Source organism: Ambystoma mexicanum, chromosome 1q (assembly GCF_040938575.1).
Source record: "Ambystoma mexicanum isolate Mex_15411 chromosome 1q, UKY_AmexF1_1, whole genome shotgun sequence".
Lineage (NCBI taxonomy): Eukaryota > Metazoa > Chordata > Amphibia > Caudata > Ambystomatidae > Ambystoma > Ambystoma mexicanum.
The window spans coordinates 426,033,626-426,056,503 of record NC_090922.1 but is presented as its reverse complement, the minus strand read 5'-3'; positions in this window follow the sequence as shown (position 1 = coordinate 426,056,503).

The window sequence follows — 22,878 nt, the reverse complement described above, 5'->3', positions numbered from 1 at the left end:
GAGGAAGGGAGGACATGCGGAAACGAATCGGAGCTACAGTGTGCAGATGTTGAAGGTCGAGTCAAAAAAGTTGCAAAGAAAAAAAACCAAAAAAAGGTTAGTTACAAACAGTTCATAACTTTAAAAAAATGTTTGTGCTGGGGACTATTTTGTTTTTTTCCAGTCAATTCTACTACATTCCATCTTGTGTTTAAACTGAACATCCCTTTTCCAATCTCTCCTCCAGTTACCCGTGGGTGTCAGAACTATACACACACAGACAGTGAAGCGAATGAGAGATGTGGCTTGCCAGACCGTGTACACTATGGAGGAACTATTAATTGAGGCGAGGCGTGTTCAGGCTCGAGATGCTCATGTCCAATGGCCAGAACATGAATTAACTGTGTTTGGAGACTACAGCAAAGTTGCATTGGACCATAGCTACAGTGCGACCGCACCACCACAAGAAGATGTTATTGAATGTATTGAAGATAGCTCTGAAGTAGTTGCAGATCTATTTACACAATCTACACCCGCCAAAAATTTGCCACCAAAAAACCTGTCGACATTGTTGTGTTCTCCCATCAATGTTGAAGTAATAGATGTCGAAATGACAGAGAATGAACCAGCCGCAGCATCCATAGACGCATCAGAACTTGATATAAGCGATATTACTTTCCAATGTGTTGAAATCTCCACGTCGTCACAGGCCGAAACAACGTTGACGCAGGATGACAGTCTAATGAAAGAGAGCAAATACATTGTATTCGACAGTTGTTTGATGGAAATTATAAGTATGCTGAAATGTGTGCATTCCATTAGAGGGAAAGTATGTGGGAAGCCATTGATTAATGTGATTTGTCAAATAAAAGGCAGTAACGTCAAAATTAATGCCGCCTGTAGATTAAATCATAGGTTCTCCTGGTCTGCACAACCGATGCTGGGGAAACTGCCAGCAGTCAATCTACTGTGTGCAGCTGCATCACTTTTTAGTGGCTCCAGTTTTAGAAAGTTAGAGGCTTTCTTTCAGTTTGTGGGACTCCATTTCATTTCTAAAGCGCTGTACTACATATACCAACGTGATTATCTGTTTCCGGCCATTAGTGATGCTTGGAAAATTGAACAATTGTCTCTAGCAAGTACATTCGAAGGCAAACGATTCACGCTAGCCGGCGATGGACAGTGCGACAGCCCTGGATTTTCTGCCAAGTACTGCACCTACCACTTTCAGGACATCGATAGTAAGAAAATTGTGAGTTCGGTGGTCGTGCAGGTAACACAATGTACATCGTCAGTGGCCATGGAGAAACTAGGATTTATAAAATCAGTGGAATATCTACAATCAAGGGGAATGCACATCGACCTCATAGCCACGGATAGACACGTTTCAATTGCCGAGACAATGAGAGAGCAGTTCCCACATATTAAACATCAATTTGACGTATGGCATCTTACTAAATCAATCAATAAGAAAATCTCAGCTGCAGGGAAAAAAAAGGTTTTGAAAGTATTTTGCAGTGGTCACATTCTATCACCAACCATCTTTGGTGGAGCTCAAAAACTTGTGAGGGGTCAGTGGAAATACTACTTGGAAAATGGCGGTCACTGATGCACCACTCGTTCACCGCTGGACAGCAAATGAACATTTCCACCAATGTGAACATGGCCCTTTGTCCCCAGAGGAGGCACGGAAGAAGAAGTGGTTGATTCCATCTTCACCGACACACAAAGCCATTGAGAAGATTGTTTTCGACAAAACTCTATCAAGAGATTTGAGCGGACTGACAGAATTCTGTCACACAGGAGATTTGGAGGTGTTCCACAATATGTGCCTAAAGTACAGGCCAAAGCGCTTGCATTTTAGCTTTCGGGGCATGAAACATCGCACTCTACTAGCGGTCTTGGCCCATAACAGCAATGTCGGACGTGAACAATCTAGGACTAGGGGTAAAGTAAGGATGCCTCGCTACACTAAGGTGTTTTCAAAACAAAGTAAGCAATGGGTGATCAAACCAGTCTATGATGAAATGCAGTTCGACTTTGTGAAAGCCCTTATTGTTGCTGTGTTAGAGAAGCACAGATATGGAATTTTGGACGTTTCTGTGCAGAGCAGTGATCCATTGCCACTGAACATTGCGACTGTGCCATGCCCACCCGAAGCACAGCTGATTGTGAAGTACAAATCCCGGTTTAAATAATTGCAATACGATTGTCTTTTTGTAAATAAATGTTATTGTACAGTCTACCTGTAAACCTAACCCCTACCTTCACCATCATGGGTGGCGAACAAGCTGGGTGTCCTCTTTGAATTCTCTCTATTCACCTCACATATGTGTATGTATATATTTTTCTCATGTCTCATCTCATGTAAATGTAAATGCTGTGCACTGTTAACGGAGGGGAGGCTTGCGTATTGCAAATAATAAAACAAACAAACAAACAATAAATCTCACTTTTAACTCAACTCCTGTGGTACTTTATACTTTCCCTGACCTTCCGCAAAAAATTAAATGTCTCAATTTGGGCTGCAAAGCTCGCAGGCAACGGGGACAAAATTGGGGCACTTAGAACGCGCCAGCCAAGCAGGCCGTGGCATTTGGGAGAGAAGCCAGTTCGCATTTGCACATTGAGGCGCACTACATAGACGGATTCTAAACTTCAAGTTCTCACAGATGCCTATACTACGGGATGTTGCAAATAAAGAATGCGAAGGACAGCGCCCAGATGAGGCCCACAAGTCGCACTGGAAGTATAAGGGTCTATTGTTTTTTGACCTTGAGACAGGGACCATGCCGAAAGAACTACATTTGAAGGGAGTGCGCAATAACGTAAGAGACGATAAGGCAGAAAATTCAGAAACTAGACCGAGTTTCATTTTAGTTCAGTATACGAAAAATCGTTGTCAAGAGCACGGTCCGTTTTACAGACTGCATTACGAAGAGACACAATGGAAATTTCAAATATAATGTAAGTAAATCTTTACACGCTTTTATACCGGAATGAAGATTTAATGAATGGATGCATGAATAAATGAATGAATGAAGAGATAGGAAAAGCAAGTAAAACATGTTCGTAGTGGGCACATGGGCATGCAGGTCCACTGGTCTCACCGATCTCAGTCCTTGGCCCAGCCACTTTTCCCTGCACTGCCTACCTGCACTACGGGACTGTCTCTGTATCCTTCAGCCCCTTCTCCCGGCATTTACCTTGCACTTGCCACCAGCTGGCCCCATTATTTAATTTGTATTCAACTAACCATGTACAGCCCTTCCCCATGCGCGATCAGAAAGACACCTGGCCTAGTAGGATCGTTGTCTGTCTGCCCTTGTTCCCCACCTGCCTCGTCACGCCTAGAAACACTTGAGTATAGGCGCGTTACAAATGCCATATCATATATCATATCATTCCTCACGCATGTAGACTAACTGTTGTTTATCATTGTGTGTTTGCCTCGATTTATCTCGTTACATTTCGCATTGATTTTAGAGACGAACATACTCCATTGAACTATCCTTGCAAGCAAATAGTTTCTGATCGGCCGTAATAAATAAAATGAGTAATATTAATGAAGGTCGGCTAGCGAGACTAATTATAATTTTTTTGTTTTCATAACAGGTATTTGATCCCATTCTGCCACTACCATCTGTTTGAGACACCGGCGGATGGATTCTTCAGCAGACACCTACAGCTTCGTGTCAACAACTGGAGCACAATCACCATATTATGGGACGATCGCCAAGGGCCCACATGCCCTTACGCTGTACTAGTGGCTAGAAGCAACATATCAACCTTTAGGCTGGACTAGTGCCTAGTTGATGGAACAGCCTTGCGGTTCAACGTGCTTCCAAAGTGATTCTTTTTACGAAAATGAACACCCTGTGTACCATAAAGGAACAGCGCGTGACTCAAGATGAAACGGAACAGTTATTGCGGATACAGATAAAAAAAAATAAATGGCTTTCGGAGTTCATATGGCAATTGCTGAATATTCTCTAAACATTGAATGTCAAATAAATGTACTTTACCAAATGTACCGTGTTGCTGTTTCATTTTAAAGTATAGTTTCATATTCCAAATTGTGGCGCGCTGTGTTGTGAGTTGATCTGTGTTGGTTTCCGGGTTCTGTGTGGAGTCGGGCAGAAGACGACTGGGCGCGTTTGCCTACGCAGCACAGTAACGTCACGGAGAGAGGCAGGGAATATGAATGTTTTGATAATGTCAGGCTCAGGGGCGGGGGAATTGATTTAGTGCCGCAAAAGCAGGTCAGCCAGGGCGATGGGGGAAAAGATAGGATTATCAGAAAATTGCGGCTCCCTGGTGCTTGTTTTCGCGTGCGTTTAATGGACGAAAACTCGGGTAAGGTCCATAGGAAAGTTTTCTAAAATCGAGCCACTTAGGCTTAAAAAAACATGGCCGACCCGTAGGGACAATAACATTTTTTACTAGACCATGCCTTTCATGCCAACTGCAAGCTTCTGATGGCAGTATATGCCTAACACAGCAGGGTGCAGGCAGGCTCTCGTGTCCAGAAGATGCCGCCATAATATGCAGACCTGCTGTGGCAACCTTCCAAGCGAGCCGTGGAGGAAAGGAGAAGTGGGTATAGAAGAGCAATGCTGGCTGCTCCACGTCCATAGCATTGCCCCACTCTCCAGCCCCTCCCCCCCTGCCCCCTTTGCAGGCGGCACCAGCAAGGCAGCACAGGGCGGGCCTTCTCCCTTCCCGTCAGGTCTCCAGTTCCCTCTCAGCAGCAAATGGAAATCTCTCTCAGCAGCGCAGAGGGCAGGGCAAGAGGCTGTTGTGCTGCCCCGTGTGGGACGCGCACGCGGCGGCGTGACATTGCACGTCGCCGCGTGCAGTTTAAATAAACGGGGCGTTCCCGGATGCCGCAGAGCGACCGGGGAGCCCGAACTAGATAGACGTGTGTCGTGTGTGGTCTGTCTAGTGTGGGGGCTCACCGGCACGCATGGGGGCCAGGACACACCCCCAACAGTGGCGACGAGTGCAGACGGATGCCCGGGCCCGGCGGTGAAAGGCATTCCGAAATTTTTCTCCATGAGACGGAACGTTCGTGAGTGTTTCGTTTCACGCCGTGGCTGCGAACCCTACACGCGGCTGGTGGCCATTTTGTTTATGAGGCCGTGGAACTTCACCAGGCTCCAGTTTGGAGGGTGAAAGCGATCCAGGTCCAATTTCTGGATATTCTGATTGCAGGCAGCATAACCTGCATGCCCATGCCTGATTTGTGTATTTTACTCCAGTTTTGGGATTCCTACGTCGAGTGAAAGCTTGGGGGAAGGACTAATATGGCTGGGCCGGTTTAGTCCACTCCACCATCTCAGCTTAATTTTTGGGACATCCACACCACTGTGGCCTGCAGCAAGGTGGAGACACGGCTCTTCTTTGTTCCCTTCATCATCAGGACGCTGTGGCTTCTTCTTTGTCTCCATCATCACGAGGTTGGCTGCAGTGGATGCTCTTCTTCTCGTCTGGTGGCTCGTGGTTGGAAGCGATCCCAGGTGATCTTGGGGACTAGCCATCGTTACCTCTCCCCCAGTTTGGACTGCCATTGTGCCTGGAGAGGGGGAGGAGGTCTGGTGGTGTGGTGCTGAGGGGCAATTGAGTTGCGGCCCCCAGGACACAAGGTGGGGTGCCTGTGCGCTCATGCCCATGAGTGACTCTGATGATCAGGAGGGTGGGGCCGCCGCAGCTGCTGAAGATCCTCAAGACGGTGACCAGGTGGCACAGCCTCAGCAGGCCCTACAGCCTCCAGTGCTTCTAGGACAGCAACCAGCGCCACAGCCTCAATAGGCCCCACAGCAGCCCCCGCAAGGAGGGAGTCAGGCGCCTGCACCCCAGGATTTACCCGGGGCACAGCTAGGTGCTCCTCAAGGACCTCCCGTCATGGCTCAGGCTAGAGCCCAGGCTGCCCAAACTGCCCTGCAGCCCATCCCTGAATTCAATGCATCGGGCCCACCTTCCAGCATGGGGCCTCGGTGGAGGAGGTGGGTTGCTCGCCTGGACATGTACTTCAGAGCTGCTCAGGTGACAGACAATGACAGCATGGTGGCCACGATGTTGTATTTGGCGGGCCTGCGGTCCGGGAGATCTTCGAGTCGCTCACCCCGGTGGACCAGTCTTATGATGCGGCCAAGGCAGTCCTGCTTGCTCTCTTCTGCCCCTTGCCAATGTGGACTACGAAAGGTTTGTCATGTTGTCGGCCAAGCAAAAGGACGATGAGACTCTGGACACCTTTTATGGTCGCCTGCGCCGCCTCTCCCAAGGATGCGCATGGGGGGGATGCGGAGGACATGATGCGCACAATGCTGATTCAGGCATGCTCCTCCGGCAAACTCAGGAGGCAGGTCCTGAGAGAGCCGGGCCTCACCCTACCCCGCATATTGGAACTAGGCCGGTGCCATGAGGTGGCCGAGGCTCGCGCCAACAAGATGGAAGCGGGGTCACGCTCAATGAAGTCGGAGGAGGTGTGTGCGGTCTGGCGGGGTGGCAGAGGAACAAGAAGACCTGGTGGAGGACCCCGGGACAGGGCAGGAAGATTAGGGGAGTCGTGCCAGAAGTGTGGCTATGACCTCCCCCACCCGACAGAGTGCCCGGCAGTGGGGAAGGTTTGTGGCCGGTGCGGCCTGCCGGACCACTTCTCAAGAGTGTGCAGAGCGGCTCTGCCAGTGATGGTAACGAGAGGTCCGGCTCGGACGTGGACTCCGCGCCAGAGCCGATCACCAAATGTGGCCCAGGTAGACCAAGGTGAGGAGGAGGCCCAGGTGGATGAGGCAGAGGAAGACGAGGAAGAGAACATTTTCTTTGTTTCGAGCGTGGGGATCCTGAAGGGCAAGAGCAGGAGGCAGCCAAGGTGTGTGGTGGAGGTGAACCACTCGCCGGTTCCGGTGCTGGTGGACACAGGGGCCTCAGTCAATGTCATGGCGAGGGGACACTACGATACCATGGACCCGCCACCAGACTTGGCCACACCGAGAGCCCGCATATTTGCTTTTGGAGGGCTGGAGCCTATACCGCTGGACGGTGCGTTTGTGGCGAAGGTGAAGCATGAGGGCTCGACGATCAAGGCTCGGTTCTATGTCACCCCTGTGAGTAACAACACTCTCCTGAGTTGTGCCGCTGCAGAGGCCCTGGGGATTGTCACTTTCGCGTACTCGGTGTACTTGGAGGACATCAATGACCTGCTCGATAAGTACGCTGCCCTCTTTAACGGCATTGGGATGATGACTGGTGACCCGGTAAAGGCTGCATATCGACGAGTCCGTTCAACCCATTGCCCTAAAGCACCGGAGGGTGCCGTTTCATCTGAGGGAGCAGGTTGACAAAGAGCTAGACAACCTGGTGAATCTGGATATTATTGAGAAAGTCGAGGGCCCGACGCCGTGGGTATCCCCTATTGTTGTGGCAAGGAAACCGAAACTACCGGACTCTGTTTGTATTTGTGAGGACATGAGGCTGCCCAACAAGGCCATCAAGAGAGAGCGGCACCTTACCCCTACTATCGATGACATTATCGCCGAGGTGCAAGGGGCCCGACTCTTCTCCAAGCTAGATCTACGAGCAGGATACCATCAGGTTGTCCTCCACCCTGAATCCCGGTACATAACCACGTTCACCACCCACCGGGGGCAGTACAGGTACAAGAGGTTGAGCTTTGGGGTGTCATCGGCTGCGGAAGTATTTTAAAACATCATACGGGGCGCCCTCGCCGATCTGGAGGGTGTCCTCAACATTAGCGATGACATTCTGGTATTTGCCAAGACGGAGGTGGACCATCTGAGGAGGCTGGCAAAGACCTTTGAGAGGCTGCAGTCGCTGGGCCTCACCCTTCACAGGGACAAATGTGAGTTCCTGCACCCCTCCATTGAGTTCTTCGGGTTCGTGTTCAAGGAGGGAGGGGTGTCACCAGATCCAAGGAAGGTCCAGGACATTAAGAAGGCGCAGCCCCCGGAGTCGGTGTCGGACGTGAGAAGCTTCCTTGGCATGGTGACCTACTGTGGGCTTCATCCAAAATCTCGCCTCGAGGTCCGAGCCGCTCAGGGCGCTGACGAAGAAGGAGACAGTCTGGCATTGGGGCCCACTGGAGCAGTCGGCCTTTGAGGACATCAAGAGCGCACTAACAGCGGAAGACACCATGGTGTTCTTCGACCCGGCGCTGCCGTCGGAGATCATTGTGGACGCGAGTCCATTTGGCCTGGGGGCAGTTCTGACTCAGGTGGACCGGGATGGGAGCATTCACCCAGTGGCGTATGCCAGTAAGGCGCTCTCGGACACGGAGCAAAGATACTCCCAAATTGAGCGGGAGGCCCTGGAGGTCCTCTGGGGATGCAGACATTTTCGACTCTATGTCTTGGGGCGTCCTGTCACCGTGGTGACTGACCACAAGCCCCTGCTCCCGATTCTGGCTGGATCATCCTCGAAGCCCCCGGCCAGGATTGAGAGATGGATGCTCGCCCTGCTCGAGTATGGAGTCACCCTGGTGTACCGGCCAGGGGCCAACAATGCAGCGGACTACCTCTCCCGACATCCCGGAGTGCGCGGGGGAGAGGAGTATGACACCTGTGCAGAGGAGGCCGATGACCATGTCCGGATGGTGGTGGAAGGGGCCACGCCAAATGCGATGCCCCTGTCGGAGCTGGAGGCTGCAGCGGCAGCGGATGAGTGTTTTCAGATCCTAAAGAACTCGACGCAGCACGGCTCCTGGAAATCCATCCTGGAGGCTCTGGAAGGGCGGACCCAGGAGGCCAAGACTGGACTCGAGCAGTTGTGGAAGGTGAAGGACGAGTTGTCCTTCTTGACGTCGGGCTGCTCCGAGGTGATCGCATCGTGGTCCCCCAGTGCAAGGTACAGGAGGTGTTCACTCTGGCCCAGCAGGGGCACCAGGGTGCCGCCAAGGCGAGGCTGCGACTGAAGGTCTGGTTCCCGGACTTGGAAAGAAGGGTGGATGATTTCGTGGCAGCGTGTGTGTGGTGCCAGGCGGCTTCCCCCGTGCAGCGAGAGCTGACCATCGAGGCGATGCCCCGGGGGACCCGCCCCTGGGAGGTCGTCCATGCGGACTTTGGGTCAACGGCCGTGGGAACCCACTTCATCGCAATTGTTGATGAGTACTCCCGGTACCCCAAGGTGGAGTTCGTGGAGTCGGTGGCCTTCAAGCATTTGGTCGTAGCAGTGGAAAAGATATTTGCGGCCAATAGGTTCCCTGTGACTCTGTGCTCGGACAATGGGTCGCCATTTCAAAGTGAGCGGTTCTCTGAGTTCATGGAGAGCTGCGGAGTAAAGCACAGGAAGATATCCCAGTTGTGGCCTTGCGCTAATGGAGACGCCGAAAGGCTGATGCGGACCCTGAATAAGACCTTCAGGATTGCTCAGGGACAAGGGCAGCCCCTCCAACGCGCCCTTTATCAATTCCTGTGGGTGTACCGCACCACTCCACATGCCTCCACCGGGGTCGCCCCTGCGGAGGCTCTATTCAGGCGATGCCCCCGGGGTCTACTGCCCGAGGTCTGGGAGAAGGAGCCCGGGGTGATCGACACTCAGCAGGTTGAGGCCGATAGGAGGACCAGGATTGACCAGGATTGACCAGGAGAACCTGCGAAGGGGCCTTCGCCCCCAGCGGCTGGAACCGGGGGACGAGGTGCTCATTCGAAACAGACACCCCCATGGCAAGCTCTTGCTCCCCTACGAACCGGAGCCACTGGACGTGGTGGCTGTGAAAGGGTCCATGGTGACGGCATCGGATGGACGATCTCCTGTCACCCGAAACGTCAGCTTCTTCAAGAAGCTGGGTGACTCCCGAACTGAACCACCCCTGGACCCTGACATGGCGGACGTGCCGGAGGATGTTGGAATCCCTGTGAGCGCCCAGAGCTCTCCAGTCCGGGGAGCTGTGACTGATGGACTTCCCGTGCCGGAGGTAAGCGGGAGGTACCCCCAGAGGGCTGGGCGAGGGAAACCCGCTTATCTCAGCGAATACGTGTTGGGACATGTGGAGAGTCAACCAGAGTGAGGGGATCCGGGCGGCTGACATTAAAGGGGCATGGGCTCATCATGGTGGTGTTATTTTGTGTGTGCGGTTTGCAGTGTTTAATAAAAGCAATTGTGTTTCCTCCCGAAAAAGGAGGAGTGTGGCGCTGCCCCGTGTGGGACGCGCACGCGGCGGCGTGACGTTGCACGTCGCTGCGTGCAGTTTAAATAAACGGGGCGTTCCCGGACGCCGCAGAGCGACCGGGGAGCCCGAACTAGATAGACGTGTGTCGTGTGTGGTCTGTCTAGAGTGGGGGCTCACTGGCACGCATGGGGGCCAGGACACACCACCAACAGAGGCGAGAATAAGAGGAAACAAGCATGCGTTCTCTTCCCTCTCCTTGCTGCTGTGACCTCCCCCCGGGGGCGCAAAGCAGTGCCAAAGGCAGTAGTAGGAATCAGAGGGGCACTATCTAGTACGCTACGCACCTTGAAATTGATGCGCTTGCGTGCGCGCGTACACACGCAACAATTGTGACGAAGTCCGGTCTATGACTCAGTTTCAAGACCACGAGGAGGGTCAGTGTAAAGCAGAACACACCGAAAAGATAAATAAGCCGGGAACCTGGAGCCACCTGGCCTCGGCCCACCGCTTCCTACTAAGTATGCACGTGCTTATTATGCCTTAAAAAGGCCTAGACTATGGAAAGCTATTGCCATATGTGCACAGCATAAGGAATCCAATGTGGACATAACTAAGATTTCATTGCAAGAAAGAGGAAGGCTCACACCATTTTATATTGTATTGTCTTCATACAGCACAACAGCTCTGACTCGAGACAGAGCCGCATGGCACAGAGCACGCGTCGCCATTTTGAGCTATCAGTACCTGCAAGCATATGAAACTGTGAACAATCGGCACACAATACAATCTCTTGGATGGATGAATAGGTCACTGTGGTCCTTTACATTGTTTTACTGACAACGCACTTACAAGAGTGCAAACAACTATTCCAAAGTGAATCTGAATTGAACTTCGCTCAACCGTGGACACATGTTAAAACCTCCCCTCCCCGTACGAAAAATGCAGCTCAATAATCTCATGATTATTGATGATCAATATGTGCAGTTGCCAATCACCCCTGCACCGCCCAGACATTAAAACTGCTCAAGTGTCACCACCAAAGATCCGGCAGCGTAAGGGAGTGTGGCTAAACCATGTTACATTGCCAATACCTGCAGACTCCGATATACTGACTCCTTAGGCTTGAGCAATACTTGTCATTTGGGGAACGCAGATGCGAGATGGGGTCTAGTGCAGAAGCCTGTGAAGTCAGAGGAGAGCCCGAGAAGATGGATGTGTGAGCCAAAAGCCACTGGGCAGGTGGTGGAGCCACAGTATCCCCCGCCCCCCTATACCAGAAGTGGCAGACCACGAAAAGTGGCAAAAATGAAGTAGTAAGAAAGTGGCCCGCTGCATTTGCGGGGCCCTTCTTGCGAACTGGGACACCTTGCAAAAGGTGGCCCACGTCTTACCCACTTCTATTTTGTAAGTAAAGTCAGCACGGGATCCACAAAAGCAGACCTAATGCCCCGTGGAGGTGCTGCAAACAGCCACAGGGATATACACAAATGCCACGGACAAACATGGAGACGGCATGGAGGCGGGATGTCCACCTGATGGCCAATATGTCTTCCAGACTGTTTGAAAGCTCGTGCAGCTCTGGTCCCACAAGACGGGGATCAAGGATTGACAACCAGCGAGAGCCCTTTACAAAATACATACAACCAATAACTATCACAAGAAGTGGCAGAACAAAAAGTGAATGGGAAGGTCTGCCAAAGGCCAGGGAGGAGAGTGAAAAGGGGCATACCTGGTGAGGAAGAGGCGGGTGAAGAGCCAGCAGCATCAGCTCAGCCACCAGCTTGAACAAGGGGAAAGAGAGCAAGACTCCTTGGGTTTTTATCAGGGGCCAGGATCGAAGACCAAGGACAGGGGAAGGTATTGGAGGTCCTGATGTCCTTGAAGAGTCAGAACAGAGGTGCCAAGCCCCATAGAGATTGATAGTTATTTTGTGAAAGAAACTGACAGTGCACCTGTTAAAACATATCCAGCAAATATGCAAGCGTCTAGTGCTGCCATCAAATAAATATCAAAATAGAGATAAAAGAAAGTTTTCAAGTTCATAGTTTTACACTCCTAGCCTCCACTGAAGGAGGTTACATGGTCTCTTCTATCCCACGAGAAAGAAAGCTCTGGGTTGAGCACTGTTCGGCTCAGGACACTTAATAGATAAAACACTGGCCTGTTTGTGTCCATGATGCCCTCCTTTCTCAGCAAATTTAGAATCTTTCTCCTGCAAATTCCTTCTTAATCTGGACAAAGCAAAATAAAGTGCCATAAAGCCTCCTTCCAGCACATGAAACGAGGGCAGATAGGTTAGTGGTCTTTCAAAGTGCCCTTCTGCCAGCAATGTTGGTCTCGCTGTCAACAAACAACAAAAAACAGGTGGGGGTCTTAGTGAGATAGGAGGGATGGCAAGAGCAGAAACCTGTCGTGTTGATGACTGCAGGTTGGAAGCACCCACTTCATGTCTGCTGGTATAGAGTCTGTGCGTGGGGTGGGTGAAATACACTGAGGAGGATCATCCGTAAGGATGGTGCCAGGGTTCAGAAGTCAATGATGGGGCTGGTGGGGAAGTAGATAGCAAATGGATAGAGTAGGAGTCTGTATTTAGCACGCTTCGCCTTTGTATGCTGTAGCGCTGAAAGATTTTAGTAGTGAGTAGTTAGCAAAACAAGAGCAAAGTGGGAAGGAGTGGAGTCGGCTCAAAGATTTCCTCGGATGTGGCAGTAGAGTCCTTTACCTGGTTTGAGAGAACGTGGTCTGGTTTGAGTGTCTTAGGAGAGTGTTTCCCGCATCAGGTACTTTGATCTTTGGCATTTCGTTTTTCTCTTCCTCTGTGGCAACGGGTTGGGGTCTCAAAATGAGATATCAAGTTCTGGTGATAGTTCTGCACGGAAACGACTTTGATTTTCTGTCCGGTACAGGTTTTCATTGCAACGGCTCAGACGTCTGGGATGTGTAGTTCTGTAAACGAAGCAAAAGAGACCTGGCAAGGACAGAAGCTAGCAGGCATTGCGTAATAGGCTGTGGTACGAATAGCTGTATAAAGCAGGCACTCTGGGCAGTCAGTGAACGGGGTCTCCCTCAACTCCTGCACCCCACCTCTGGGGTAGGACTAGCTCTGACAATGCCCTGGTAGCTGCCTAGCTAAAGGCTCACAAAATGTATGTCTATAATATTACACTGAGTTCAAACAATATAATAGCTCTGCCTTGAGAAAGAGCTGAATGGCACAAAACACGTTTTTTTTTTTTTTTATTTGGTTTAGTTGCGACGCAACTTTTCAAATATTTAAACAGATATACACAATAGTCAATCATATCTACATACATCAATAGTAAAACAAGTAGCAAAATATAAAATCGCATTAATATACATAATCACAGTAGGGCACAGGTTACATTTATCAATATCATTTCCCCAACAAAAGGCATCTACAACAAAATTTACAACAGAATACAATTGCCACACCATACCTTTACCATTCTCGCTTAGAACTTTGGGATACATAGCTCATGGTATTGCAAATACTAATGAGCCACTAGGTATGGTTTCCATCTTGGTGCCCCGTGCCCTTGAAAGTATCCTTGTCTCGAGGTAATACCATATTTAAGAACTAAAATATTGCTAACTGTACCCTCTCTCTCGGATTAGAGAACATTTGCCATAAGTGATCATCTGTCACCTCAGTGTGGATTACAAACACATTGTCGAAGCATCTTCACCGTATATTCTTCAAAGCACCACATTCAACTAGCAAATGTTGTAGGGTTTCCCCGTTTCCCATAACACGTTATGTTATGTTAAAGGCTCTTGTACCGTGCACTGTTTCCACCTGTGTGGTCACTTGGCACTCTGGCTGATCTGTAATGCAAGAAGAGCCGGTGGTGCTTAGTAGGATTGAACGGGGAAAAGAGCAAGAGAGCTGTTATGTGCTGTTGGCAGCTTCAGTTGGGATACATCGTTCACTGAGCGTAGGTGTGATTTTCGGTTGGTGGCCGGCATGTGGTGTTGGGTAAGATTATGTACGGTTTGTTGTGGTGTTGTGAAGTACGTGCGGTTTGTGGTGCTGTAGAGGTATGGTTGCGTTTAGTTCAGAGTTTGAGCGGTGTATGCAGAAGGGTGAGTTTTTAGTACGGTTTGTTAGTGGCAGTACATTTTCTACCCCCGCTGTTCTAACTGAATGCGATTCATATCCCCTTCCACTGTTGATCATTCTAGAGTGTAGTAATTACCGCCCCCACGAGTTCCTCCTGGGGTAGTGTGTTCCTTGGGGCCCACGGTCAGCCTGTGGGCTGCCTGGTTTCTGCGTCTAGCCTTGTTCCTTTATGTGCGACGTGTTCCACACCCTCAGTGGTCCAATTAAGGGGGACACATCTCCCTCCCCTGTTTCCACCTTTGGCCTTCTATCAGGATGGGTAAACTTCAGGTCTCAAAATTACACTTCCCATTCAGACGCCTCTCTTCTCCTCTTCCCTCCACTCCGGTCTGGCCTACTCTACACTCCTTTTCAGTTGTGTGTTCGTTTCATGGTGTGTGGATGTTGTTCAGTCGTTTTCATCCGGTTTGGTGCTCAAGAGCCAGACTTTTAGAGGTTTCCTGATATTTAGATGGTCCTTCATAGTTTGTATTTCTGTAGAGGAGCAGCCACATGCCACTGCAGGAAGTCCCGCCCCCTACCACCTGTATGCTGGAAGCCTGAAATTGTGCCAATGTTTGGCACCAGCAGTTGTGACCATTCCGCTGCGAATATTCGAGAAAAGGTATCCACTGAGAAAACCCTATCAAATGTACTCCCGAAGAGATGACAATCTAATGGAGGAGCGCCCTGAAGGAATATGAAAAGAGTGAAAGAGAAGCTGGTGATGTCACAAAAGATGAGCGTGATGCACAGAGAAGACTGGCTAAAGAAGAGAATCTATGGACCTTATAGAAACTGATGACAAAGTAAAGAATCAAGTAAACTTTCATATGCGAAAAGAAGATTGCACATGTGAGAAGCACTGCAGAACAAACAAGCCGTTCAATAATTGTACAGATGCTGTAACGCAAGTAGATCAAGAAATCTTAGACGCTGGCTATAAGTAGTGAATAGACTGCAGGTGGAGTTGCCATTGTATAGTAGCTGGACATCAGTGTTACATATTTAGTAAGCCCAGAACCGTGGAGAGAAAAGCAGAGGGCTGTGTCGCAGCAAGAATTAGCCAAGATCGTAGAAGAGTCTGGAAGGGCTGCCTGGCCTGGTATCACGGCTGAAGCAGCCAAGACTGGTTATCTATTCTTGAAGGCGGTGAACGTGAGATGCTGAATCATCCCTTGTTAAGGTCCAAAGAAAGAACATCATGAGTGCCAAGTCTTATTCATTTAAGACAATTAGATACTGCAAAATGGAACAAATCGTGGTCTCATGTCACGTGAGCCAAGAAAGGAAATAGAGTTGGGCGAGGAGTTCTAGAACGACGATAGTGCATGCTCACACTCCCTTATATTCCCAGAGACGAGGATACTTTGCATGGCCAAGTTCAAAGTCAATCTTCATGGCAGAAGACATGGGTGATGAGACGATGGGCTAATTGAGTTGAGAGGTAAAGTCATGTCCACCTCCTGGCCCCTGGGTATGAACTTACGTGCTGCTAAGTGAACCGAATGTTCCAGACATGGCACGAGCTTGCCAACCAATTGCAGAGGGTGATATATTGGAGTGCCTTATAGTTTGAGAGCCAATGATATGCCATGTACTTAATAGTGTTGAAGATGACTTGCAATAGAGGTGGGCACAAATTGTCCACCCGACAGTAGAGATCCAATCACAATCCAACCCAATATAGAAATGATATCTAGATGTTCCCCTTGGGCGCATCACAACCCCTTGTATGTTTCTCTCATTTGCCACATAGTATGACATCACGTATGACACATTTTTACTATACAACTGATTTTTTATGAAATGTACGAGAGCTTGAGCGAATGTCTGTTGTACTCCCTGTTTTAGACAATTGATAATAAAACAGAAAACTTTGCCATCTTCCTGAGCTGGTTCGATTATTTGGTGTTGGAGTTACTCTGTATCCCATACACTGCATGAGTGTTACCCAAAGGGCTCTAAACTCGTTTCTCTGGGGAGAGAGTTTCAAAGTTTTACGGCTAAGCACGTTTCAATCCTTTGAGCTATCAATACCTGCAAGTATATGAGATTGTGGACAATCAGAACACAATAAAATCTCTTGGCTGGATGAATACGTTACTCTAATCCTTTACATTATTTTACTGACGACACACAAGACTGAACAAATAAGTGAATCGGAACTTTGCTTTAACTTGAACTTATGGTGAACTGTCCCCTTCCCATAGCAAAAATGTAGCTCAATAATCTCATGATTATTGATGAAGATGTACATATGTGCAATTGCCAGACACTCCTATACCACCACCACAATATTAAAACTACTTAAGTGCCATCACCTACGAACTAGCAGAATAAGCGAGTAGAGCTAAACCCTGCTATACTGCCAGTACCTGAACACTCATATACAGGAGAAAGGGGAGTATCAGCTCTTCACTGACTCTTTTGGCTTGGGCAATGCTTGTAATCCAAAGGCCCTAGATGTGAGATTGGGAATAGTGGAGAAGTTTGCAAAGTCAGAGGAGGGATAGAGAAGATGGCTGTGTGAACACAAAGTCACTGGCAGGTGGAGCACAGGCATTCCACAGCCACCATAGTACCCGATATGGCAGAAGAGATCCCAGGGTAGTAATAATCCCAACCCTGTCCCCCGGTTTAGGTGCCTGTACCTGTGTGAGAGGGGGCACAAGGATTGTGTATTTTTCTTTTGCATTATTCTTTATTTATTGCTGCTTATCCACTTCAGTTAGCTGAAGAGCCATGTCTTCAGCTGTTTCTTAAACATAAGGTGGCCTCTTTGGCTCCCTTATGGCGATGCTTAGGTATGGGTTTCTGGAGTTTGGTAGCCAGTAGGGTGAATGAGCATCCTCATGGTCTTTTCCTTTTGCAGTTAGGAATCATTCGGACTGGACTGGTGCACTGTACCTTGGGATTTTGAACAATGCGTGATGCTTGAATGTCCTTTTGAAGTAATATGGGCCATTTTCCTTGGTTGTGGGGTGGGCGATGCTCAAGGTTTGGATATATATTATTTTCTTGACGGGGAGCCAGTGGAGCAAGCAAAAGGCTGGGGTAATGTGTTTGAACCTTTTCATTGTGAAGAGTAGTCTGGCCTCTGCTTATTTGATTCTTTGTAGTTTTTCCATGAGTCATTTTTGGAATCTCAGATAGAAGTCGTTTGCATAGTCCGGTCTTGTTAGCACTATTAATAAAACAGCCATGGTCCTATGGGTACAAAATAAATCAGGTATGACGTTGTAGAATGCAGAGTTAGAAAAAACTAATTCTGACAATGGCTCTCACCTGTGGTTCAAGCGTGAGGCTATTGTCAATTGTGGTTCCCAGGCTCCTTACCGCGTTGGAAGGTACTGAGGCATGGGCCCATCTCGTGCCGAGGAATTTAGAACGAGCTGGACTACAAAGGGTGAATTCTATTTGGGCAGGGTGGAGCATTAATCTGTTTGAGTTATCCATGTGTGCAAGCATGTTTTTCGGTCTGCCATCTATGTAGTTATAGTAGATGAGGCCATTAGGGTTGTCATGCACATTTTGGAGAGAAGAGGCAACAGCGTGGATTCTTGAGGCCAAACGTGTCAGTAGGCATAGTTGGGAACTGTTGGGGGATAGGGGGGGAAGGGGATAGTGGCATCTGTACTACAGGTGAGGAGCAAGGTCCTCCAGCATAGAGGAGCTTAATTTAATCCAATGTCTCCCAGTCTCCTCAAAAGAATGTTAAGCTTGATGGTGTCAAAAGCTGCCGAAATATCTAGTAGGTTGTGTGCCCTCTCAGAGTTTTTGTCTGTGTTGTTTTTCTGATGTGGTTTGTATCACCTATACAACCAGAGCATTTTCTTCTCCCCAAAGCGTGTGTGCTAAACACTCTAACCTCTCTCATCCATTATAAGGGGGTTTGGAAGGAATAGAGGTAGAGGAAAGCAGATACTGTCACTGCGCATCAAAGTGAGAGTAGACAATAAACCCCTGCAGTGGGATAGCAATACTCACTTATCCACACATGAGTGAATTACTAATGTCATTTAATTTATAGAGGGACTACTGTTAGACCTCCTACCAACCCATTCCTTATTGAAACATGCCCAATATACTGTAAGACAATGTACTGTCATGTACATAGATTCCCCACTCTTAATTCACATGCACATATGTTCATGAAATGATTCTCAGTAAAGAACACTCAATGAATGTTTTCACATTCTTCTGCAAAGTTTATTTCTTTGTATTAAAAGAAAGAATAGGGAAAGCATTGCATTTATCACTGTGACTACACAGAACATACTCAATATAGGAATGGCAATTAATGATGACACTATCATTTTCTACCCTATACCCCTACTTCAAATGAGCCAACCAAATTAGAAATGAAAGGTTTTTTGCTTTTTAAAGGCAATTTAATGCTAATTGGTTCTCATTGAGATGACTCATTAATTGAACTGTCTTTCAATACCTCTCTCCTTTCTCAATTTGATATTAAAAAAGTAAACCCATCTCTCATATTCACACCAATCCTGTGTGATAGTAGAGAACTGACAGCCACTGAAGCTGGAGTGAGCTGTACAATCCAATAAATCGTGAAAAAATTCTCAAAATATCAAAACCCATGGAAAACAGCATCGCTCACTCAACCCTCCCAGAACCTCTCTTTTTATAGCTTCCAGATTGTTCATCCATATTCCTGAGAATATTCATCAACATGCTCTCACTGAATATCTAAACACATTCTGCAAGACTCAAGGCCCAAGGTCTTTGCTATATCCGACTTTTCTTGGAAACCACCGGATGCCACAACAAGCTACGTCTGGTGGCTTGGAGTTCATGAGAATATTGTTGATTATTCAAGGATAGAAATGCTGACCAAGAAATGCCAACAGGGTGTCGAACTCGGGGAAACAGATTCTACAAGGCCAACAATTGACTATCGACCTCTACTTACCTCATTTCGCACAGAAAGGGAAAAAACTGGGGGCACTCTTCAAGACCCAAAATCCACAGTTATGATAAAACTCTGGTGGACAAGAGAGATGAACTGCAAAAGATCAAAAAAGTGGCAAAAAAAGTCAATTTGTGAAATTACTCTGAAAGAAGCAATTGCAGCAATAAAAAAAAAGTCCTGGATTAAGGGATACCAATTAAAATTATACCAACAAGATTCAGAAGCAATGTTGCGAGCAGTGTGTGGCCGCAGATCACGAGAATTCTGGTTGCTTATAAGAACAGCAGCAAGCTCAACGAACGATGCACTCCAGAATAACGTAGGAGAAAACACATGGGTGATTTAAAGATCTTTTTGAATCACTGCTGGAAAAAGCCTGCATTATGGAAAAGCAGAAGTGCATGACCTGGGATGTTCCATATGACACCGAGACTACCCGGGAAACAATCCAGAAGTTGAAGACCTCAAGAGCTCCAGGCCCTGATGGTATAACAAACATTGACCTCAAAAGCCATCAACAGGAATGGGCAACTTTCATCCTCTCGGTGTTCAGAAGATGCGTTGAAACCAAGACAATACCAAAATCCTGGAAAACATCAACAGTAGTTCCAATTTTTTTAAAAGGCAGTACAAAAGACACTAAGAACTACCGCCCAATATCACCACTGGATGTTGTTGGCAAGGTTTTTGGTTCTCTGATGTTGACCAGATTTCAATCATGGACAAAGTCTGCACCCTGTGCGGACCCTTTTCAAGCAGGTTTCATACAAAAACAGGAACAGCAGCAAACATAATGGCATTGAGCACCTTGAAAGGTAAAGTTATGGAAGCGAGTCCCAGGGTCTTCATCGCGTTCATTGATCTGGTACAGGCATTTGACCAGGTTAATATGTTAGTTTCCAAAAAATCTACCTCAGGCCTAGCCCCACATGGGCAACCAATTGTCAAACTGCTACTCTACCTCAGGCGGGGTGGACCCCTTTGGCCCCCCTGCAAATGTATCTCAGGGCGATTGTGCACTGTGTTACTGCCAAATTGCTATACTATGGACGCACAAACATACCTTAATGCTAAGAATAGACACAAAATACAACATACACGACAAGCCAAACACTAAGAAATGACACGAGAAATAAGATAACAATGGACACAAATGAAAACACACAAGTCAGTCTCAATTATAACAATGGAATACATTTATTCATACACAGCAAGGCATGATAAGCACTTCTAACAAAACCCAATTGTACATCCCTTATATGCTTGTGTGCAAACTGCAATAAATGTAAGCCTTACAGGCTTCTAATGCAAGCAGCAACAAAGTGTCAGCATTCCTCTCCAATCCACACCACACTCTCTAAGACAATCCCTGTCTGACCTCCCCTTCTATCAAACCAAAAGCTCTGTGTGAGTGTATGTCTTAATTTCCTATGTGCATGTCTTATCAATTAGGCCTCATACTCAATCAGCAATGCTCCCCTTTGCATGCACAAGCTTCCCAATCTCAAATGTGTCCCATCTCTCTCCTCTGCAGCTCCATTGCAGCCAGCCAGGCCTCCCAGTGGCCTGGTCTCCTGACAACTCTCTGCCAGATCAATCTCAAACTCTGCTCCTCATCAGCTCTCCCAAAATGCTTCCCCAAGCTGCATGACCGCCAAAGCCATCCGATTCTGCTGCACCCAAAACGCTTCTCCAAAACACCTCTATTCCAAAACACCTCCAAAACGATACCTTCTACTGCTCATTTCAGGCTTCCAGTTATAGTGTCGATTCACGTCACTCTTTCTCCATGGTTACATGTCAAAACTCTCTTCTGTCAAACCAGCATTTCTAAATCCGGACAGCGCCTGAAAGTCTGTTTATGCATGTCTTTTTCTAGTCCCCAGTCACTGTGTATTCTAGTCACTGTGACATTGCAGCCTATCTTGTCTGTATTGTATGCCCTTCTCCTGTCTGTGCTACGAAAACATACCATCCTCCTATTTCTCCCCATTCATTGTCAGCTCCTAGCTTACTGAAATCCCTCCCTCCATGTCTGACTCTGTGCAAAAGCACCTCACTCCCTGTGAATTCCCCCACCTTCCTGTCTGCGAGCAAGCCAGGGATGCTGATAAGCCAGGCCCTTTTCCCTCATCTACTCGGGCAAAGGTGACCTAATAATCTTTCTTGTTTTACCAGCCTTTGTTTACACATTCCTCGATTCAGAGTGTACCATAACAATGTCTCTGCAGACCGAAGTGGAGCTGCTCTGTGTCTCTTCAGAATTAGCTTAGGAGCCAGCTACATGCTTTATAGTGCTTCACTCATTCTCCCACAAACCAAGCACTATACCATGGCTCAATGCATACTTCTAAGTGCACACATGCGTGTCTAAATGCATCCATAATAACATATGTCTAAACATGTATAAGCAAGGCACTTCATATAACAGGGCCTCTTTCTCTAGCAAACCAAATGGCTGAATAATTTGTATTTGTATTTTTATTATTTGTATTGCGCACCCTGCCCAAACGTTTTGCAAAGATAGTTACACGTTACACATTGAGGACATATTTACATAGAAGGAGAACATAGATTAGAAGATATTACACGGACTGGCAGAAAGGTCAAATATACAGTATATACAGTGAATGGCCTGTTAGCGGTGACCGCGACAGGATTTACAAGGCGGGGGCATCATGTTCGTGAAGCCATCGTTTGGTTTTATTCTTGAACGATTGGATGTCTGGCACGTTCCTGAGATCATTAGGTAGAGAGTTCCACAGCTTAGCAGCCAGGAATGAGAAGCTAAAACCCCTGGCTGTCTGAAGCTTGAAACTAGGGATGGTTAGTGTGTGCGTCTGGGTTGATCTCAGAGGTCTGGACGCTGTATGTTGTGTGAAGCGAGTGGATAAGTAAGCAGGTGCTGCATTGTTTTGTGCCTTGTAGGTAAGAGCAAGTGTTTTGAATGAGATGCGCAGTGTGATGGGTAGCCAGAGTAGATTGCGCCTAGTAGTTGAGATGTGAGTACGCCTGGGAATGTTAAGAGCAGCGCTAATGGCATTATTTTGGCAGACCTGAAGTTTGTTGAGGTTTCTTTGACTAGTCCCTAAGTACAGGGCATTACAATAATCAAGTTTGGACATGATGAGGGTTCTGGCTAAGATCGGACAGTTGTCCGTTGTCAGGAAGGGGCGACATGCTGTAATACGTTTACAGGTGTACAATGATGCTGAAACTACTGAGTTGGTTTGTCTATTGAGAGAGAGGGTGGAGTCAAGGTAAATTCCTAGTGTTTTCGTGACGTTGGAAACTTTAATAACATTTCCATCGATAGCGAAGGAGATGTATTTGGGGTCAAGTTTCCTGAGTTTAGGCAGAGATCCTAGGATGAGTAACTCAGTTTTCTCATCGTTAAGGCAGAGCCCGTGGTGTGCCATCCAGGCCTGGATGACAGAGTAGACTGAGTTGAGTGCGTTGGCATCGTTTACATAGTCACTAGTGATAGGGATGAGCATCTGGGTGTCGTCCGCATAATTTGTGTCTGAGACACCCAGATAATCAAGAACATCAAAAAGTGGTTTAGTAAACACGGTATATAACGTGGGCAACACACAAGAGCTTTGTGGGACTCCGCAAGGGACATGTGCTGGGTCAGCCGCGGCTACAGGGGAGAAGACTCTCATAGATCTATTTGCGAGGAAGGAGCTAATCCACGAAGTAGCTGTGTCAGAAAAG